This window comes from Armigeres subalbatus, chromosome 2 (genome assembly GCF_024139115.2).
Source record: "Armigeres subalbatus isolate Guangzhou_Male chromosome 2, GZ_Asu_2, whole genome shotgun sequence".
NCBI lineage: Eukaryota > Metazoa > Arthropoda > Insecta > Diptera > Culicidae > Armigeres > Armigeres subalbatus.
This window is the reverse complement of record NC_085140.1, coordinates 222,850,421-222,872,869: the sequence shown is the minus strand read 5'-3', so window position 1 is coordinate 222,872,869 and position 22,449 is coordinate 222,850,421. Positions and strand designations below refer to the sequence as shown.

The window sequence follows — 22,449 nt, the reverse complement described above, 5'->3', positions numbered from 1 at the left end:
ATTGTTGAAATAGAAACTGTTATCATACCTCATATTTTTTTGTATAAAGATCCTGATTCTTTGAGGTATATCGTAAAATCTGGCGTTCACGGCATTTATGCAATTATCTATTCAACATAGGTCAATTACACAAATATTAGTTTTTATCATAAGTGACAATTTTCCCAAATAGATCTCGATTATACGAAGCATATTATATGTTTTTTTTTCAATTTCGTTTGTTTGGTAGGCTCAGGCGTGTATAACACTTTACGGAGCCATTGCTCTTTGTGATATATACAATCAATATAATTTAATTATACGGTTAGTAAGAGGGGGTAGAAGCCAGTGTACTCGTGGTGACTCGAGGTTAGTTTACAATGTTCAAGGATGGACGGGGCTAAGGATTTGGGATCAGAAAATTTCAGCTTCTCATCCGAGCATTTGGCGTCAGTGACCATGTGGCGTGTCGTCGTGCTCGAGGAATGGTTCGACTGTGTAACCAATGGTTCTAAAATTGTGCTTGTGACTCTATCACAAGGAATATTAGTACAAACCGAAATTCGACTCTGTCAGAAGCTCAGTGAGAGACTGGAGTTCTCTCTCTCAATCCCAATCCTTTCCAGCACGCACGGTACCACTCACCCACCTAGAGTTTGTTGACAGCGGTTTGAGCACTGGCAAAAGATACCCAGCTGAAATGGGCATGCATAGATAGGGTAAAGGGTATGGTGTTCACAAATATGACAAATACTAACCCAACGAACTCGGGTTCGTTCGGTTTTCTTATGAAAGTTTCGTAGGTAGAATGCTTGGCAATTTAACACTGTCGATCTCTTCTGTTCCAACCGCTCAAGCGAGCAGTAAAGTGCGGGGCGCGTTAAAAATTTCAAAGTATGCCAATGATAGGCAAATTCTATTAGTGGTGTTTTTTTCTAACATTTTATTGTGTTCTTCAACTTATAGGTCTAGATAAAAAATAAATAGAACTGAAAACTTTGTTAGTGCGTATAAAGTAAAATAGTACGTTAAAAGTGAGTTAGTAGTGTTAGTAGTTACTGAAGTTACTGAAGTAGTTACTACGTCCCGTGGACAACTCCAGCAATTCCTTTTCGTTGGACAAGGAGGCCATTAGGCGTCAATTCGCCACCCGGCCAAGTAGGCACGTCGAGCGAAGCCCCGGTGGGCTGGATAGGCCGTCGGCTATCACTCCGACCACGAAAAACTTCCGGTGAACCGCCTGAAAGGAAAATTACAATAGCTTCGGCAGGGAGCAACGTCCATCAACCTGCAACGGACGTCTGCCACGATCGCCAGAATTTTCGTCTCGTCTCCGCGTGCGAGAAAACGCAAAGCAATCAGTTACCGCATTTCGCCGACCACAGAAGAACCTAGACCTTCATACAAAAAACCGCAAGTAAAATAATGTGACGTCACAAAAACAAAAACTAGATTAAGTTAAAACCATAAATCTATGTTATCCATAATTGTTAATATACCCTATAGTGCATGTAACGATTGAGTTTGAAGGCATTTTAAGGTGTCAAGAAAAGTTCACCACTACTCATAATCATTCCGATAATTCCGATCTCAAATTGAGTTTCACCCCTTCTCTCACTTTCGCGATTAAGATAGAGGATTTTCTACAGTGTGGCTTTTGAGCGACTGTAAACCATAAGCTTGTTTGTGAGTGCCACAATTGAACTCTACTAATGGGAATGGCCTAATGTTGAGTTCCTGCTAAAATGAATTCGTGAGTGTAAGTGAGTTGTTGTACCGGTTTCCTTGATTCCGACCCTGTAGATCCAATTATACACTGAGCTTAGTTCAAGGGCGTTATAACTGGGAGCATCTTCCGGATGGCAAGAGCTATGGAGCTCTACGGAACAAAAAGACAGAGACAGAACAAAAAAAAACTTTAAAGAAAGAAAAAAAAAACAAAATATTAGATTTTGATGTCAGAAGCACAAAGAAAACTATAAATGGCCTGCATATAGACAACATCACGATCTCCCAAAACACCACGAAGATCACTGAAGGTTTGTTTACCTCAGACCACAAGGGTATCCAATAATTGCTCTCTGGAGGCGTCATTTTCCGAGCAGGATCAAACTACGTGATCGATGTCATCATAATCGGCTCCGCACCTACATAAGTTGCTATCGACAAGGTTTATTCTGTACAGATGTGCGTTTAGTGAATAGTGATTAGACATAAGTCTCGACATCACGCGAATGAAGCCTCGACTTAAGTCCTCACCTCTGAACCACGCTCGCCCAGAAACTTTTGGAACTATGGAAAATAGCCACCGTCCAAGTTCGTTGTGTGTCCAATTTCTTTGCCAACTTTGAAGAGTACTCTGACGGACTAATGGGAAAAACTCGTTGCTCGAGTATTGTCTATCATAAACTTCACCTTCCTGTGCGCCTACCTTTGCCAGCGAGTCTGCCTTCTCATTGCCGTAGATTGAGCAGTGAGATGGGACCCAAACAAAGGTAATCTTGAATGATCTTTCGACCAAAACACGCATCTGCTCTCTTATGTTTGTAAGAAAGTAAGATGCGTGCTTAACAGGTTTCATCGACCGGAGTGCCTCGATAGAACTAAGACCACAGAGAACAGACGTTCATCTTCATTCGCGTGCTTGTGTAAAAGTTTGTACTGGTCATTTTAAAGTATGTCGTTATGCCCCCGTTGCGCGGTGCTAGTGTGCTGATAAAAATAGTTCAAATTTGCCGTGTTTTACTTTTTAGCGCTAGTGTTCATTCCGACTTGTTCCCTGGCTCGCTCCTAGGTGGCAGCACTACATTGCTTATGAAGTGTATGATAACGCCATCACTTAGTGGAATTGAGTTTTTATGACGGGCAGCCTGCGTTGGCGGCGCTGTGGTGCAATTTAAATCTTTACACACGTTTTTAACGAGCATCCATGTCTGTTCTCTGTGCTAAGACTATCCGAGAAGATGGATATTATATGTTATGAAATTTGGCGTTTACGCCACTAATGCAATTATCAATTTAACATAGGTCAGTAATGCAACTAGTGGAAAAAATAGTTTACAACCATTTTCCCAAAGACACCGTTGAGTTAAAACGTGTAGAATGTAAGTTATGATTTTTGTCCCGTAGCTCCATACGTTCGAAGCACTGTGCATCGTGTCGATGAGCTGTTGGAATGCACCAGGTGCAATCTTCACACCCGGCGGAAGACTTTTGTAGGAATATATGCCACGATGCGTATTGATAGTGAGCAACTTGCGGTGCTGCTCGTCGACTTCCACCTGTAAGAAAGCGTCGGACAAATCTATTTGGCTGAATACCTGACAGCCAGCGAGCTTGGCGAAGATGTCGTCCGGAAGTGGAAGCGGATACTGATTGGGTTTAAGAGCAGCATTCAATCCCGTGGAATAGTCTCCACAAATCCGGATGGTACCGTTGGCTTTGCGAACGACGACAATAGGAGCGGCCCATTCGGAGTAGTCGACAGAAGTTATGATGTTGAGTTTCTCCAGTCGATCGAGCTCCTGGTCGACGGCATCGTACATCGCGTATGCTACCGGACGCTTCGGGCAGAAAACGGGTCGAACACTTTCTTTCAGCTCCAATTTCACTTTGATTTTACTGCACAAACCGAGCTTTTCGCTGAAGACGTTCGGAAAGGATAACTCGAGTGAAGCTGGGGAACCAGAAACGCTGCAACAGAAGGTGTCCATGGGTACAGACCAGAGACTGAAGCTGTCAACAAGATCGGAACCGATCAGATGTAGTTGCTTCTCGGAGACGCGTACCAGCTCGCATCGTGTACTTCCTCCGATCGTGACATTGCACTCGAATTCTCCATCGAGCGGCAGGATGTTGCCAGACGCTGTCTTCGCTTTCACTGTAGCTGGTGCTATAACAGGACTTCCGAGCTTCTTCCATATGTCCCTGCTGATGACGGTGATGTCTGACGCCGTGTCAAGCTGCAACCGTATCTGCGTTCCGGATATAACAACAGAAACAAATATGCGCCGCTACTGCACGCTGCACATATCAACGACCACCACCTTGCTTGAAACTTCCCGCAATCTGCGGCTGCTTCCAGGTTTACGGGACTTAGCACTGTCGCAGTACCCCTCACGGTGCCCGAATTGGCCACAATCGTTGCATTTGTGGGTTTTGTAGCCACAGTCCCGAACGAAATGTAGCACACACACTTAAAATAAATCGCCGAATTCGGTAAAATTTTACCGAAATCTCAACAGCAGAACTGTTCGGTAAATAATTTAACTGATTTTCGGTGATATTGACAGTTGAGCAATGGAAAAAATTACAAAAAATCTGTAAAATAAATTACCGAACAGTTCTGCTGTTGAGATTTCGGTAAAATTTACCGAATACGGTGAAATGAGGTAAGTGTGCACCGCAGAACCAGCACGGGTAGTTTGGCTTTTTACCGGTGTCACTGAAAGGACGTTTTTGTTGTTCACGTTCACGCTTTCCAAATCGCTTTCCGCTACCGAACTTGCGCACTGCTTGGACTTGGCCGAAGAGAGTCGGAGATTCGATCACATTGATGGACGATGCTATACTATGAAGGAACTGTTGCTGGTCTTCGGTGCTATTCTGCCGCTGAACGAGACGAGCCATCAACTCATTATACTGGGCTAGCTGCTGCTGCATTACTTTATTAAGACAGAATCACCGTCTTCGACCAGAGGTCGCACAGACTGAACGCTTAACATCTAGCATGAGACAACGGACAGGACATTTACACAACACCCAGTGGACCAGTGGAGAACGTTTCGCTTTACGAAAAGTTTTCTCCTTACCGGGGCGGGAATCGAACCCACACTCCACAGCACATGCGTCTAGACGATTGACGTCGCTAACCGCACGGCCACGAAGCCCACAATTTGCATCAGTTGAATCAACAGGCTTTCGTTGTTGCTATGGGCTTGCGGTTGCTGTTGGTGGGGCGGGAAAGCTATATACTGCATATGCTGCAGGGCAGTAGAAACGGGAACGAATGGCTGCTGATGGTGTGTTTGCACTCCGGGAACGAAGTTTGGCTGCTGCTGCTGCTGGTGGACCACTGGTGCGGGAATATTCAGCGGATTAATTTGCTGCCGCTGATTAATTGCTCCCGGCGGATCGGCACCATTCCTTCCACTTTGCCCACTACCGTCGGCCATCGCACTCCACTTGCGTTTCTTTCGCGCGGGTGACGAAATGATGGGTTAGTTTCCTTTTTGCGATGGAAAAACTACCCTCACTCGCGAATTCTCGTCGCCACTTTTGTACCGCGGTAACCCCGATGGTGTTTCGGATTGTTATCCCTACATCAGGGAATGTAACGCGCACGAATTGTTTAATTAAAACTAATTTATTCGCGACACGTTAAAATCGGCACAACTAACAAATTGCCAGACGTAAACAAACTGAACATACATAACAAAATACAATACAACGACAACCAGATTAAAATACATTGATGCGCTTTATTCAGGCTCTGTCTCATTTGGAGAATTAAACTTAAAAGTGACAGTTCGAAAATTAGCACATAACCCAGTCATAAAAATGGCTGGTGCTATCCAGCAATTCCAATAAGACATCGATGCAAAATGATTCGATATCTGTCAAAAGTAATCTTGCTCTGCGAGCAGGGTTATTTGATAATTATTGAAATGTCACTTTTAAGTTTAATTTCAGTTTAATTCTCCAAATGAGACAGACCCTCAGCATCGCGCAGTGACAGTTATGCTGTCGTTGTGCGAGCCCAGCGGCGTACTCAGTACCGTGCGGTACATCGCATTAGGGTTGTACACAACAATTTCATTTATTTAGATTACATCTAAACAGATAACACTGAATCAACAATTTGACGCCACAATACACGGTTCGAGGCCGCATCTCTCCATCCTCGAATATGCCAAACGCTCACCAAGTCGTTTTGCACCTGGTCTGCCCATATCGCTCGCTGCGCTCCAAGCCGTCTCGTACCTGCCGGATCGGAAGCGAATACCATCTTTGCAGGGTTGCTGTCCGGTATTCTTGCAACATGTCCTGTCCATCGTACCCTTCCGGCTTTAGCTACCTTCTGGATACTGGGTTCGACGTAGAGCTGGTCGAGCTCGTGGTTCATTCTTCGCCGCCACACACCGTCTTCTTGCACACCGCCAAAGATGGTCCTAAGCACCCGTCTCTCGAATACTCTGAATGCTTGCAAGTCCTCCTCGAGCATTGTCCATGTTTCATGTCCGTAGAGGACAACCGGTCTTATTAGCGTCTTGTACATGACACATTTGGTGCGGTGGCGAATCTTTTTTGACCGCAGTTTCTTCTGGAGCCCGTAGTAGGCCCGACTTCCATAGATGATGCGCCTTCGTATTTCACGACTAACATTGTTATCAGCCGTTATCAAGGATCCGAGGTAGACGAATTCCTCGACCACCTCGAAGGTATCCCCGTCTATCGTAACACTGCTTCCCAGGCGGGCCCTGTCGCGCTCGGTTCCGCCCACAAGCATGTACTTTGTCTTTGACGCATTCACCACCAGTCCAACTTTTGTTGCTTCACGTTTCAGGTGGGTCTACAGTTCTGCCACCTTTGCAAATGTTCGGCCGACAATGTCCATGTCATCCGCGAAACAAATAAATTGACTGGATCTGTTGAAAATCGTACCCGGGCTGTTACACCCGGCTCTCCGCATGACACCTTCTAGCGCAATGTTGAACAACACGAAAGTCCATCACCTTGTCTTACTCTACGGCGCGATTCGAACGAACTGGAGTGTTCGCCCGAGATCTTCACACAGTTTTGCACACCATCCATCGTTGCTTTGATCAGTCTGGTAAGCTTCCCAGGGAATCTGTTCTCGTCCATAATTTTGAACGGAGAATAGAACAAGTCAATTGCATTCAAATAAGTTGTTCAATTCACTTGTTCTTTCAAAACGTAGCATTACGGTGAGATACTTCCGCTAAACCTAATTACGCCCATTTTATTGTGCTTTCTCGATTTCGTATCCAATATCAGATATTTTTTTGGGATTTAATAGATAATTTTTCGATAAATTCGCAAGAAAAACTAGTTGAACGTACCCGAGCTTGCTCGGGATGTTACTACAGTCGCCTCTCCACATCTCGATATTGAAGGGACCATCGAGATAGGGAGAGATCGAGGAATGGAAGAAAAATTTAAATGGGTACTAGATCCAAAAAAGCTTGTTGCTATGAAAAACGACAACAAAACAAATGTCATTACTTATTGTTGATGCGTTTGTTATCGTCCAAAGATGGTCTAGTAGCCTAAAAATTTGAACATATCGACATAAGGAGAGTGAATCCAGAACATAATACGATTTCAACACTTCGAGAAAGAGAGATTTCGAGATAGGGAGGTTATCGAGATGAAGAAAGCCAAAATGCATACATGATTAAGCTGAAAACCGGATTACGGGACTAGTGAAGTAGGATTTTTCTCGCATTCCGTACGTTAAACCTAACTTCGCTAGTGGCGCGCTAGTCTAATTAGGGCCTAATTAGACTAGCGCACTACTAGCGAAGTTAGGTTTAACGTACGGTTTGCGAGAAAAATCCAACTTCGATAGTCCCCCATTTCGGTTTTCAACTTGACTAGCGATACGTAGATTGCAGTGACCGAAGAAACCATCGACATAGGGAGAGATATCGCTAGTCAAGTTGAAAACCAAAATGGGGGACTAGAGAAGTTGGATTTTTCTAGCAATCCATACGTTAAACCTAACTTCGCTAGTAGTGCGCTAGTCTAATTAGGCCCTCATTGGACTAGCGCGCCACTAGCGAAGTTAGGTTTAACGTACGTATTGCGAGAAAAATCCAACTTCGCTAGTCACGTATTCCGGTTTTCAACTTAATCGAGTATATCGAGCTATAGAACATCGAATCGACTTTATTTTGCACTCTTACTGTCAATTGTTGAGTTCATTCAGCGCCGCACTCTAGATCATTTTTTGCGCGATCGTATTGGGTTTCCTTACAACTCGCATCAAAATTGTATTTTCAGTGAGAAAACCGTATAAATCGGTCAACCCGTTCGTGAGTTATATTGCCTGAAAGGAAATGCAAACTCATATTTATATATAGAGATTGTACCACGAACTTAATTATTTTTATATTGTATTTATATCAGACTCTCATGTCGGGCAGATTGTTCACAAAATTTCGTTTCTCTCTGTCAAATCATATTAAAAAATTGATAACGATTTGGGAATTCTCAAAAATGGGATTATGCATGCGAGTTAATTAAAAAAAATCATCATTGATGTCATAAAATCAAGATAATCCACGGCGTGTGTATGTATTATGACAAAAAAATGAGTATCGCTAAAACTTTCACTACGTGAAAATATCAAAATATAGATCTTAAGCTTTCATTTCGTGACTATAGAGCTTGCTGACGTTTAATCATCTTTCTCTTGCACGCGCACAGAGTGGATAGGATTTGTTTTCATCGGGAAACGCTTCCGAAGCGTTTCCCGATGAAAACAAATCCTATCCTCCCCGTGCGATTGAAAGAGAAGGGTGAGTAAACGTCAGCAAGCTCTATTTGAAAAAAATCTACCGAGGGGCCCCGAACAACTTTTTTTTTCTCCCTGAACGAAACCTCTCTGTTGTAAAACTGTCAATTATTTACCACGTCACTATTAAATGAGATTCCTCAATTTTTTTACTTCCAATCATCATATAAAAACTAAGGATGAATCGATTATTACAAAGTTATAGTCCAAATAATTTGTTTATTGAAGCTCAAGCGTCAAAAAGCATAGCGAAGCCGAAGCCGAAGATAAAAGAATTCGATAAATTTATGTTATCCTCTGAAAATAGCTGAGAAAGGCTTGGATGTAGATTATGCACTGCTTCGATATCTTTTTTACATATACACCGAATTCTTTCTCAACACCTGCCAAAATTGAAATTTGTTATGCGAATGAATAAGTTTAACTGGTGTCATAAAATTATTAAAAACGATTGATCACGCTTAACAATAATCTACCATAGTAATATAAAAGTCTTCCTTAGCCATGCGGTTATAATGCGTCTACAAAGCAACATCATGTTGAAGGTGGCTGAAATGGAAGTAAATAGCAAGCGTATAAAAATCTAGAAAAATGTTTGCTATGTTCTGTCTTAGAAATCATATCGCTGTGATGTGTAGTTACAGAGAACAAGTGATTCAATCAAAAAGGAAATTCTTTCAAACAGCAGCTTAGTTTTCACCATATTTTTATAACAACAACGCCAGTTTTCTATGATAGCGTAGCTGGAAGAGGGTGAGTTCGATGGGGCCCCTCTTGAGGACTGCTGGTATACAGTCAAAGCACCCATTAACGACGCAGCGGAGAACAACGTCGGGTATATGGGACGAAGTCGACGGAACGATTGGTGAGAAGGACGCAGCGCGGGCGGTCGCGCTGCAGCAAGGTACCCGGCAGAACGTGGAATGTTATAGACGGAAGCGGAGGCCTTTTCCAGGAGAAGAAACGCCGCCTGGAATAAGCGGAGTGTGAGGGGATGGAGCAGCTGTGCCGTTTTCAAGAAACACGCAAGTTCTATCAGAAGCTCGACGCATCCCGCAAAGGCTTCGTGCCGCTAGCCGAAATATGCAGAGATAAGGATGGGAGCATCTTGACGGACGAACGTGTGGTGATCGAAAGGTGGAAGCAGCACTACGAGGAATATTTGAATGGCGCTGAGAGTACAGGCAGTGAAAGTCAAGGCAGCGGAGGAGATGACTACGTCAGTTCAGTGGACGATGGAAGCCAACCAGCCCCCACCTTGAGGGAAGTTAAGGATGCCATCCAAAACAGCTAAAGACCAATGAAGCAGCTGGTAAGGATGGTATCGGAGCTGAGCTCATCAAGATGGGCCCAGAAAAGCTAGCCACTTGCCTGCACAAACTGATAGTCAGAATCTGAGAAAATGAAGAGCTACCGGAAGAGTGGAAGGAAGGGGTTATATGCCCCTTCTACAAGAGAGGCGACAAGCTGGAGTGTGAGAACTTTCGCGAGTTCACCATCCCTAATGCCGCCTACAAAGTGATATTCCAGATCATGTTACCCGTGGTTAGCTACTGCGAGGCTAGGGAGGGAAGACAATAACAGGGTCGTTTACTTTGATCCACACACACACTAGTCCTTCACCCTTCACCTACAGTAGGAGCATACACACGTGTGTAACGCGACACGTGCTCTCTGGTGTGACAAAGCGGAAAGGTTGCCAAAAGATATCGTGACAAAATTAAATGCTCAAAAGCTTACCGAAATACGACACTCAGTACCTGACCTCTGCGGGCGAGGCTTGACGACTCCTTTGTGAGTCCGGAGGACGACAATAAAGCAAAAAGAAGAAGAAGAAACCTCAGGGAGTGCTTGCTCTAGAAAGAATATGCTACCTACGCAACTTGTTTCATTTTACATGCTTATTTATTGGCCTACGTTGGCCTTTCTATAGTGACGTCATATAAATGTAGGGGTACTTATCACTCGTTGGCCTCTTAGGGCATATGATGTCGCTGGTAGACGGCATCCGAGGACCGGAATTGGCGAATGGTTGCCGGTAGCAGCTGCTTCGGGGACCGATCACTTGATCGGTGAATAGGTCCACGGATAGACTCCAATCTCACCGTCGTGGCGACGATCGGACGTTGATTCAGCGTAGGCAGCGATGCGATGGTGACACGTGGACCTTCTGGTTCGCTCCACCGGCTTGACAGAGAACAATGCTGGTTGCAGGAGGTTTGCTCAGCGAACTGGTGGCTTACAGCGATGGCGGCTCGGCAGGCTGACGAGAGGGTTGCTTGGCTGGGCGGACGTGTGACTGATGCGACGACGGAATTGCCGACCGGCTTTTGGCTACCGGGCGACACGATGGTTGATTGAAACGGGCACACAGCTGGCTAATAGCGATGACGGATTCGTCGGCCGGTTTCTGGCTACCGGGGCGACAAGGTGGTTCACGTGTGGCTAATAGCGATGGCTGATTCGCCGGCCGGCTGTTGGCTACCGGGGCGACAAGGTGGTTCACGTGTGGCTAATAGCGATGGCTGCTTCGTCGGCCGGCTGTTGGCTACCGGGTTGACGAGATGGTCGTTTGCTCGGGCGATGGAATGCCCACTGTCGTTCCACAGACCTCGTTTAGGCGTGAGGGATGCCCGTGCGCGTCGGAAAGCCACCGAACCCACTTCCAGCGATTACCGTCCTGCCAAGCAACACAAAAAAGAAGAAAAAGGCCACTAAACGGACCTGCGGATATAATTAGTACCCCCTTTATGACGTCACTTTCCAATTACTCCTACATATTCTTACGAGCGAATTACCTTTTTCTTGTAGATAATGATGATTTTACAATTTGGTTGATTACGATTTGCCACGTGTGGTGGTTTAGATCTTTAAGCTATAATAACATGCGAACAACATATAAATTAGCAATGGCTGCCACTAACAATGCCTTATATAACTGACCGTACTATCACAATTATTCCCGTACTATTGTTTTCCGTACTACTTTGTCTAGACCACACACTAACTTCGAGATTAGCACTTAGAAATCTTCTTCAGTTTAACTTGGTTTAACTGGTTACCACTTCAATTTAAGTTTAATTTTTCCGGCGCGCACTACGATTCCCGTAGGAGGTCACGGACAGACTATCCTCGTTCGGAATCAAGCTGAGCTATTTTATTTAATAATTAATTACGATCGAACAACGAACCAAGCCGATGTTGTTCTTTCAATTTGGCAACCATTCTCTCCTGAGACAACGGAGAGCAAATGAACGAAGTGGTGAGCGTTCTATTTTTTATGCTCACGCTCAAACCGCTGTAAATGAATGACTGAGTGACGCGTATATGCAATCGGTCTTTACCATTTTATCTTAGTGAGAAGGATCTCATCTTCTCACTAACATGAGATGGGATTATTACTCGGTGGGTTGAAGAACAGGAAACCATCGCTTGCGGAGGAGCCGCGAGTAACATTGGTAGCCGCAGGTTACAATCATCTTCCGACGTCTGTCACCATTAGTGAAAGCGTTCGTGGAAAGTTATCAAGCCGGCTTCGTTGACGGCCACTCGACAACGGACCAGATCTTTACTGTACGACAAATCCTTCAAAAATGCCGTGAATACCAGGTCCCAACGCACCATCTGTTCGTTGATTTCAAGGCGGCATACGACAGTATAGACCGCGTAGAGCTATGGAAAATTATGGATGAGAACAGATTCCCTGGGAAGCTTACCAGACTGATCAAAGCAACGGTGGATGGTTTACAAAACTGTGTGAAGATTTCGGGCGAACACTCCAGTTCGTTTGAATCGCGCTGGTGACTAAGACAAGATGATAGACTTTCGTGCGTGTTGTTCAACATTGCGCTAAAAGGTGTCATGCGGAGAGCCGGGTGTAACAGCCGGAATACGATTCTCAACAGATCCAGTCAATTTATTTGTTTCGCGGATGACATGGACATTATCGGCCGAACATTTGCAAAGGTGGCAGAACTGTACACCCGCCTGAAACGTGAAGCAACAAAAGTTGGACTGGTGGTGAATGCGTCAAAGACAAAGTACATACTTGTGGGCGGAACCGAGCGCGACAGGGCCCGCATGGGAAGCAGTGTTACGATAGACGGGGATACCTTCGAGGTGGTCGAGGAATTCGTCTACCTTGTATCCTTGCTAACGGCTAATAACAATGTTAGTCGTGAAATACGAAGGCGCATCATCTGTGGAAGTCGGGCCTACTACGGAATCCAGAAGAAACTGCGATCAAAAAAGATTCGCCATCGCACCAAATTGTAGGAAATAGAATAGAATAAAAAAATATGATATTGAAATTGGATATTAAAAATTGATATATTTAAAAACGTTGATAATACCATTCCGATATGCAATCTTAGAAATGCTGAAATGCCTTTTATTCAACGAGCGCTGTGTTGCAATTGTTAGAGATCGTATTCGTTATTTGGGCTGAGAGCGCGATATATGCTGAGCGAAGAGAAAAGAGGAGCTCTGTTTCAGCATGGAAGAAATACGAGAGATCAGTTTTGTGACGAAGATTGATGAGAACGGACGCGTGTGGATAATGAAAAAAAAAGAAAAGAAAACTCTGAAAAGAAAAATGACTGCCAGTAATAAAAAAAAGTATTGTTGTTGTTGTTGTTGTTGTTTATTAGTGACACTTTACACTATCCGTGAATTCGTGTCTGATAAATTAGAGTAATTAAAAACATATATATATATGGTAAGGGTACAGTAAATTCACTTAGCTTATGTATTATATTAGTTGCTGCTGTTCGCCGATTCCGTGGTACTGCTTTCGTTGTATTTCTCCAGTTATTTGCATAGATTTCTATTTTCTTTCATTTAGTTCACTTTCTTTTGAATGTTTTTACTGCTTTTTTGTTTTTTGTTGCTTTTCGCTTGATTTTACACTTTCATACACATATCTCGTCTTCTTCGTTCTGTTCAACTTCCTCTTCATTTTGTATTCTTCCGTTTTCTTGTGCATCACTTTGCGTCAACTTCTCTTTCATATCACTTTTACTAACACTATTCTTTTCCTTCTTCCAATAATCAGCTTCTTCTTCTTCTTTCAATAGTATGCTTCTTCTTCATCTTCCCCAATAATCTGCTTCTTCTTCTTCTTCTTCTTCTTCTTCTTCTTCTTCTTCTTCTTCTTCTTCTTCTTCTTCTTCTTTTACTGCTTCTTCCTCTTCTTCTGCATTTCTTCGTATTGTTCACAGTTGCCGATACAGATCTGTCTCTTGTAGGAAATCCAGCATACGTTTTTCACCTCCAGGATCATTCTGTAGAGCCGCACACAAGCTTGTTTGATCTAGTCGATATTTTTTTCTAGCATCGTCGTATTTTCTGCATTGCAGAATAATATGGCGGACGTCAATGATTGTTCCGCAACACTCACAAACTGGTGGGGATGACTTCTTTATTAAAAACTCGTGAGTTAGTCGAGTGTGACCAATACGTAGTCGCGTGAGCATCCTTTGATCGGCAGGATTTTCCTGGTCTATCCATTTAACGGTGCTAGGTTTGGATTCCTTTAGTTTGACGTTTCTTTCATGTGACCATTGATCTTCCCATCTTATACGGATTGATTGCTTGATAGACTTTATCACATCTACTCCTGGAATTGCGATCTCATGTGGTAGCCTGTCTCGTCCCTCTTTGGCAAGCCGGTCTGCTTCTTCGTTGCCATGAATTCCGGCATGGCCAGGGATCCAGCATAACTGAGCTGGACGTATTCGAAGCATTCTTTCTATTTCTTGGATCCATGGGTGTTGTGATTTGCCATTTTCTATGGCCGAAAGACAACTCGCTGAATCCGAGAGAATCACTAAATTGTTCGATGTACATGTACCGAGAGCTAGTTTGATCGCATAGGCTTCCGCTGAGAACACGCTACAAAATGACGGTATGGCTATCGATTGTTGAAGATTATCACAGAATATTCCTACTCCAACTGAATTATCGCTTTTCGATCCATCGGTATATACTACCACGGAACGATTGAAATTATTTGCCAACAACTCTTGTACGATAGGTCTTACTACAATCGGGTGATCTCCTGCTTTGACCTTATGCTTCACATCCCATACTATTCCTGGTTTGTGTTCATGCCACTTTCGAGTGCTAAGCCGCGAGCGCACTTCTACTTTCGGTAATGTCATCTCTACTGCTTCCATGAGACATTCAGATGTTCTCCGAACAACTGGGAGGTCGATATTAGATCAATCTTTCTCCATCAAGCGAGTAGCAGCACGAGTTAAAGATTGGACAGTCAAGAGGTTGAATGGTATTGTGCCAGCTTCTGCCATAATCGCTAGAGTTGGGCTGGTAACAAATGCACCAGAAGCCATTCGGATCATTTTATTATATATAGGCGCAAGTGAATGGATAACCTCGTTTTTTGCTCTACTAAACAGAACTATGCCGTAAAGAAGGCGTGTTGTTATTATTGCTGAACCGGTTCGTAACAGTGCAGCTCGCTGGCCTCGGGGAATCCTGTCGGTTATCATTTTCATGATTCTTAGCCGTGAATCGCATTTTCTTTTTGCCAGTTTACAGTGAGGTTTAAATGTTAGGGTCCTATCTAAGGTTACGCCGACGACTTTCAACTGTCTCGTCTTTGGTATAACAACACGGTCAATAGATATATTGCCCCAGGCTCTCGGCGGGCATTAGGACTGCAGTAGAAAATTTTAGATTTATCTGCCGATATGCTGAATCCGACGCTTTTAGCCCATTTGTCGACAGCTTTCACGGCTCTCTGTAAATCACGATACATAGGTTGCTCCTTTTTCCTTCGCGCTACTAATAATATATCGTCCGCGTACAGGAGTACGATGAGGTTATTCGGAACAATACGAAAAATCGGTTGTATTGCTGCTAGAAATAGTGTGACGGACAACACAGACCCTTGCGGTACACCATTTTCTAGAGACATTTCCTGTGAGTATGCTCCATTGACACTTACGCGGAAAGACCGACCATCGAGAAAGCTATTCAAAATGTTGAACATTCGCCCGTTGATTTGCCACTTGCGCAGTGTGCGTAAAATACCGTACCTCCATGTGGTATCATAAGCTTTCGAGAGGTCTAGCGATGCTATGAGACAGTGTTCATCATTGTTTGGTAGCGACCTGTCTAACTCCGCCAAGTACGTATTGATGCCATGACCAGCTCTAAAAGCATGTTGCCTCTTGTCGAGCCTACCATTTGACTCCAGCTCGGTTGTTAACCTTCTATTTATAATACGCTCAAAAACTTTCGATATGCAATTTGTGAGAGTAATTGGCCTGAAGGCAGCGGGGCCGGATTCAGTGGTATTCGGTTTAGGGATTGGTATTATTATTCCAGTTCTCCAACTGGATGGGAAAACGCCACTGCGCCATACTCGGTTTAGAAGTTCTAGCAATGCCGTCTTTACGGATAGAGGTAGTCTTTGTAGCATCGGGTATCCAATAGTGTCTGGGCCTGTAGAGGCACTTCGGCCTTTATCAAGTGCGTACAGGAGTTCATCCAAGGAGAAGTCCGAGTTGTACGTGTTGCCTGTATCAGGTAGGAGTTGTATGCGAACTCGTTCAGCTTTTTCCTTTGCCATTTGAAATAATGGAGGATAGCTTGAGGACGCTGATCTTTCCCAGTAGTGCTTGGCCAGTTCTGCTGCTACTTCTTCCGCATTATCAGTGTACCCATCAGGCCGCTTGAGAACGGCTGTACGGTGTTGCCTCTTTCCTCTCAATGTGTTAACTGAGTGCCACATTTCAGCGGCAGTGCTATTCGTTGATATTTTCCCGACGAACTCCTCCCACGATTTTCTTTTTGCTTCGTTTATTGATTTCTTCGCCTCTGCTCTGGCTACTTGGAATTTTCCAAGTGCATCGGATGTGTCTAGACCGGCTGCTTTGATGCGCTTCAATGCTCTTAATGTTTTTCGGCGAAGCTTAATCGCTGTTTTTACTTCTGTCGACCACCAAGGTACCGATTTTGTACCAATATGGCCAGATGTTCGAGGTATGGAGGATACTGCCGCTGATAGGATTCGGTTCACAAATTCGTCGACTTCGATTTGGTCCCCAGGCTTAATGCTGCTTGCCGTTAACCTCTCGTATGCTGTCCAATCCGCCTGATCATAAAGCCATCGTCGTGTCTTTGTCGGTACTCGTGACCAATTGGGTGCGGATATTGTGATCGGAAAATGATCGCTATTATGTGTGTCCAAAAGTGTCCTCCAAATAAATTTTGGGGCTAACATCTCCGAGCATATTGACAGATCTAAAGCTGACGTGAAACCCGTTGCTGGATCAATACGTGTATGCGACCTATTGTTCAATATGATCAGCTGCTTTGTCAATGTTTTTTCCGCAATGTAGCGTCCGAGTAGATTTGTTGTAAGTGAACCCCATGCAGGATGGTGAGCATTGAAGTCACCAAGAAGCAATAATGGAGTTGGCAGTCCATCCAGTAATTTGTCTAATTCGGTTTGACAACGTTGATCACTTGGCGGAATGTATAGTGACACTATCGTCATTGGAGTCGGAAGCTGTACCCGAACTGCGATTGCTTGGAGGTTACAGTTTACATCAATGCGCTCAAAAGGAACACCTTCACGAATGGCAAGCCCTACACCTTGCTGCCAATACCGACGGCTTCCGTTTTCAACGAGTAGAGTGTAGTTCTTGCCGGCAAATTCTGGTGTGACGTTTCGTTTATCTACTTTGGTTTCTTGTAGAGCTATTATGCATGGTTGATACCTACTAATTAACAACTTGAGCTCGCTAATGTTAGAACGTAAGCCGCGTATATTCCACTGCAATGCGAAGCATTTAGTAGGTTCATTGCAGGATCCGGAAGAAGTTACAGATGATGACGATGTAGAAAAATCGACCGGATTCCAGGAGGAAGAAGGAGGTGCAAGACGCTCTTGGCTGGTCTCACCTACATCCCCCCGGACATCCACTCCCACCCTTGGGAGGGGGGAGGTTACTTCACGCTCTCCCTCCCCACATCGATTGTGGCGCGTCGAAATAGAAACGCAGTGGTTTGATGTTGATGGTGATAATACAGGTACTAGCTCGTTCATTCGGGTCTCATGATGACTACAGGCTTCACTGGCGGAAAGCCGGGAGGAGAATTGCGAGGGCCGAATATTCTTGGAGTGAGTACCGCCCTCTTCCCCCCGGACAGACCCTTCCATGCTCGGAAGTGGAGAAGCTACTTTCATCTCTTCTTCGCCAAACCAGTTACTAGAAATTGTGGCGCCGGCGGCGTCGCAGGACAGGGTTGTATTAATTACAGTACTTGTGGAAGGTGCAGCGAATGTGTACGGTACGTGAGTATACGGTTTCTTAGTAGGTGGGTAGAGGGTACATTGATCTGTTCTATGATCGACCGCACAGGAGGATTCTCTATCAACGGGTAGGGGTAAAACGTCCCGGACAGATCTTCCAACCTGTTGCGCTCTTACTTGTAAAAGTGAAGGGGGTACTACACTTTCCCTCCCTTCAAGTCGATTCGTATCACTGTCTATTTCGTTTATCAGGAAGTTACTGCTGGTCGATAGTTGTAGGGGGGATTGCTTCCTATCGAACATGATGGTTAAGGGGTGTTCCTTCGACCTCATAGTCTTCGTCAACGCTTTCGACATCCTGATCTGAAGTGGCGGTTTTTCGGCAGTTTTTCGGAGGTGGACTTTGCGAAGTGTTGTTGTGCCGGTTTTCTTTTCTTTTCTGCTTCTTGCTGCTTCCGTTGCCTTTGGGTTCAGTTATCGCCGGTGATCTATTTCTAAGTTGCCTCATTACTGGAGATTCTCCGATCTGTTTAGCAAGACGATGCTGATGTGCAGCTACCGCTGATAGGTTTAGCTGGCTTTGTTGACCCGATTGGCTCGCTTGGGATTGTTGGTTCACTTGACATGATTTAGGTTCTTCGTTTCGTTGACTCATTTGACTTGCTTGCATCGTTGCTTGGATTTGACGGAGCTCCGATTCTTTCGCCCTGATGTGGACCATCATTCTTTCCATTTTGTCATCTTTTCTTTTTATGTCATCCATAAGCTGGGTGATTCTAGCTTCTTTTGCCTCCATTTTCTTCATTAGATCATCCAGTTTATTCTCGGTTGATTGCCGGGCTGCGGCATCAGCATAGCTGCCGATTCCTGTTTCGATTCGCTTACGAGCTTCCGGGAAAGTAAGGTTGTAATCCACTTTCAAACGGGCAATCTCCACTTCCCTTTTGAAAACCGGGCACTGACGGTTGTTTGGTCGATGTGCTCCTCCGCAGTTAATACAATGGCCGTACATTCTTCTTCTGCTAATTCGTGTTCCTTTGAACAGTTGAAGCAACGCTTAGGACCAGGACAGCGGAGACGAGGATGGCCAAAACGAAAACAACCGTAGCATAGAAGCGGATTTGGATAATATGAGCGAGTAGCAACGCGTAGTAAGCCAACCTTAACATATGACGGATGATTGCATTTGTTGAACGTGAGAATTAAGGCGGACGTGTTAACTATCAGACCGTGATCTTTACGAGTGATCCGTTGGACTCGGATCACACCCTGGCTTGTAAGATGGTGTAGAACATCCTGCTCCTCCATATGGATGAGTTCAAAGCAGGATATAACACAACGACTAATGTTCATAGTTGGATGTTCTTGGACAACAACTTCAGTGCCGTCCATAAGCATAGACAACTTCAGCAGCGCTCTGACCTGTACTTGCTTCCTAACTTTTAACATATATCGAGTTCCTTTTGCTTCTGTTGATGCTCCCTCAATTGCTCCACCTGCAGCCTTTTCCACCGAAGCACCTATGATGAAAGGATCCTGCGGCAGTGGTTTCGTCTCATGCTTCGGAATCAGTTGCAGGTATGTCAGCCCTCCAAGTCCGTTTAACGAGTTTCCTAAGCCCGGCCATAGTTCTCTAGACCCGCCAGGGTCGCCGCTGCTCGCGGCTGCCATGACCGCCCTACCCTACACTACTCCAGTTTTAATACACTGTAGACGTTGGAAAATCGCAAAATGTTAGCAACGGTCACCCGTTGCTTACCCCAGAGCTAATAAAATAGTGAAAATACAATTTTCCTACCTTATGCCCCTTCAACGTCGAACCCGAACCACTTTTTGTCACTTTATGTATAATGTGAAACTTTCGAACTAAAAACCAGAACGATGGTATGTTCGCACTTTAGCACTTTCTCCTACTCGGGTTACATATGGAAGAAACCGCAATAAGGCAATCCATAAGACAGCTGCAAACAGCTGACGATTTTTGTTTACCTTGATTTTTTGACAGATTCTGACCGGACTGGCAGAACAATTCAAAGGAAATTGTTAAGCGCGGTTCACACCAGAAGTGAGTTCCGTTCAACTGCATACACATTTTGTTTTGATTTCGATTGTCAGTCCCATCGCTGAATGTCCTCATGGATAGCCTAATGGGCTCTCCTCGGCACGAGTGATGAACAATGCCGACGAGTTGTTGTTTTGCCGTACCCGCACGATAGAAGCACTTCAAACTCACTTCGATACACTCTATTTTCGTCGTTCTAATATCGATTTTGATCGGATTTTGAGCCAATCCACTAGTAACCACCAGCAACTAAGCAGAGAACCACTTGGATTAACGATCCGATTGCAAAAACGCAACAAACAGCGAACGAATTTCAAGCGCGACGCGATTGCTCTGGTGATAGAACAGTGTCCCGAACTAGAATGAAAAAAAAAAAAAAAAAAAAAAAAAAAAAAAAAAATATTGATAAGATTAATCAATTTTGTGTTTAGTGTTTCAATTTGTGCAAAAGGAAATCCCGACAATGGCATGGTCGGTAGAAGTTGTGTGCTCCCAATTTTTGGTACCATTTATGGAACTTTTGTGCGGAAATAATAACATTTGTGCAGCAAAGTGGAAAATAGTGTTTGTTAATCCATTTTCAGATTGTTGTTAAAGGAAAATGTTTTTGCTTAATGATGCTTCTACAACCAATAATACAAGTAAGTTGATGACTGTTTTTCTCGAACTTTGCTAGAACAAAAATCACCAATTTTGATAAATGGAGGTTTGTTTTGTTTACTTTGTCTTTTAACGGAAAAGTTTATCAGTCTATACAGAGAACATATTTTACATTACATAAATAATGGTGTTACAAATTGTGGTGCAAGAAACCCACAACCTTTTGCTTATGGGTAGAGAAATAGTTATCGAGTTGGTCGCATATATGGAAAGTTCAACAGCAGACTCGGCGACGAAGGAATAGTTGTCGAGTTGGTAGCCATGAAATTTAAAAATCAGAAATGAGCGTTTATTTGTAATAATTTTTGTTGTGTTAGTTTCAGTGCTTCATTTTATCGTAATTCATCCTGGATAATGCTGTTTTGTAAATGTACGCGCAGTACATGTTTAGTCAAGATAGTTTTGAGTATATCGAAAGGTAGTTTGAGGCCGTAGTTTTTCGCAATGTTTTGTTTTTCAATAAATTTACGACAAAGAGCAATAGTGTGACCCTGGTGTGCGCTTAATTTTATCTTCTATGGCATAATTTAAAAAAAAATGCTAAGCGTTTGGATACTATATTAAGAGATCACTGAAAAACATTTAAAGTTTTATTAAGGCTCTATTGTGATAAACTAATAAAATGTACAATGATGTCATGTACAAGACGCTAATAAGACCGTTTGTCTTCTACGGACATGCGCCGCCAGCTTGCCTGCAAGTTAGTCTCTGATATGACGTTTGTGGAGGTCAACTGCACCTACACTAATAAAAATCCACACATTTTTAATGGCAAAAATCTAAAGAAATTTCCAAATAAATTTTATGTGTGCGTTAATAACCACCCGCTATAGGAGAATCCACATAAAGGTTATTAGGTAATAATGGTTATGTGTGTTTCCACATATATGCTATGCGAATTCACATAGCCGTTATGTGGTAAATGCTATAGTCAAAATTTATGTGTGCCACACATAATGGATATGATTGGATTTTTGTCAGTGTACCGCACCGAGCATTCTGTCCAATGTAGCATATAATAAGGTGCTGATGAAATGAATTTAGGTTTTCTTATATACCACATTGATCAAAATGCTTAGAATGGCGGGTGCAGTTGACCTCCACATATTGTCTATCCGGAATAAATTTATACCGCTTTTTATACCGAAGTTGGATTTTTCTCTAGATACAGGCAACTTTCCCATCTTCGGAAGTAATGCGCTGGATTCGCCTAAAGATGCGCTAAACAACGCATCAATTAGTTTGACAAATAAAACTTCGGAAGAAAGTTCGGTTCGGAAGTCCCGACTTCCGAATTCTAACTTGGTGCTACGCCGACAATACGTCAAATACTAACCCGCAGGCAAGCTGGCGGCCATTACCGCTTGCGGAAAATGGGTAATATCAACACCACATGAAAAGAATTAGAAAGTCAGTTGTTCTGCGGTTCCGTGAAATACGCTGCTCGTATACGGAAAGAGTTCAATAATGTTCCATTTATAGACGAAGTAAAAATAAGAAGAAGACACACGACGGTGTTAGCTTTGACAGATCCTACAGCACAGCATAGGAAGATCACTTTAAGGACATAGTTGGAAGAGTACCACGATGGTAGCCAGCATGGCACCCGTCCGCTAACGGATCTCCATCACCCCTCCTTCACGTCTCTCCCACCAACATTCGAATGCTACGAAAAGCGTCGAATAAAAATCCAATATTCAAATTACTAACCTGTTCATCGCTTAAGTATTTACTTCCCGTCATTATGGATTTTTCATTTCATTTATTTAGTTAACATCTAAACAGATAACACTGAATCAACAATTTGACGCCACAATACACGGTTCGAGGCCGCATTTCTCCATCCTCGGATACGCCCCACGTTCGCCAAGTCGTTCTGCACCTGGTCTGCCCATCTCGCTCGCTGCGCTCCACGCCGTCTCGTAC

At 43.8% G+C, this 22,449-nt stretch overlaps 2 protein-coding genes and 1 long non-coding RNA gene across 8 annotated transcripts in view; 2 read left to right on the top strand and 1 right to left on the bottom strand.

Moving 5' to 3' along the window:
• LOC134211740 (scavenger receptor class B member 1) overlaps window positions 1-22,449 on the top strand; it is a 152,212-nt gene that overhangs the window by 104,966 nt on the left and 24,797 nt on the right. The gene's annotated exons all lie outside the window — the stretch shown is intronic.
• Window positions 10,611-12,676, bottom strand: LOC134211745 (uncharacterized). Its single transcript, XR_009979081.1, has 4 exons — window positions 12,567-12,676; window positions 11,462-12,505; window positions 11,317-11,393; window positions 10,611-11,242 (listed from the first exon to the last, which is right to left on the bottom strand). It is a non-coding gene; the product is annotated as an uncharacterized LOC134211745 (long non-coding RNA).
• Window positions 12,736-22,449, top strand: part of LOC134211743 (uncharacterized) — a 39,398-nt gene continuing 29,684 nt past the window's right edge. The window contains exons 1-2 of one of the 2 annotated variants that reach the window (XM_062688915.1): window positions 12,736-13,122; window positions 20,295-20,504. The gene's annotated coding sequence lies outside the window, so the exon portion shown is untranslated. Of the gene's footprint in view, window positions 13,123-19,988; window positions 20,505-22,449 lie in introns of those variants that run through there. The other variant, XM_062688914.1, reaches the window with a different exon arrangement.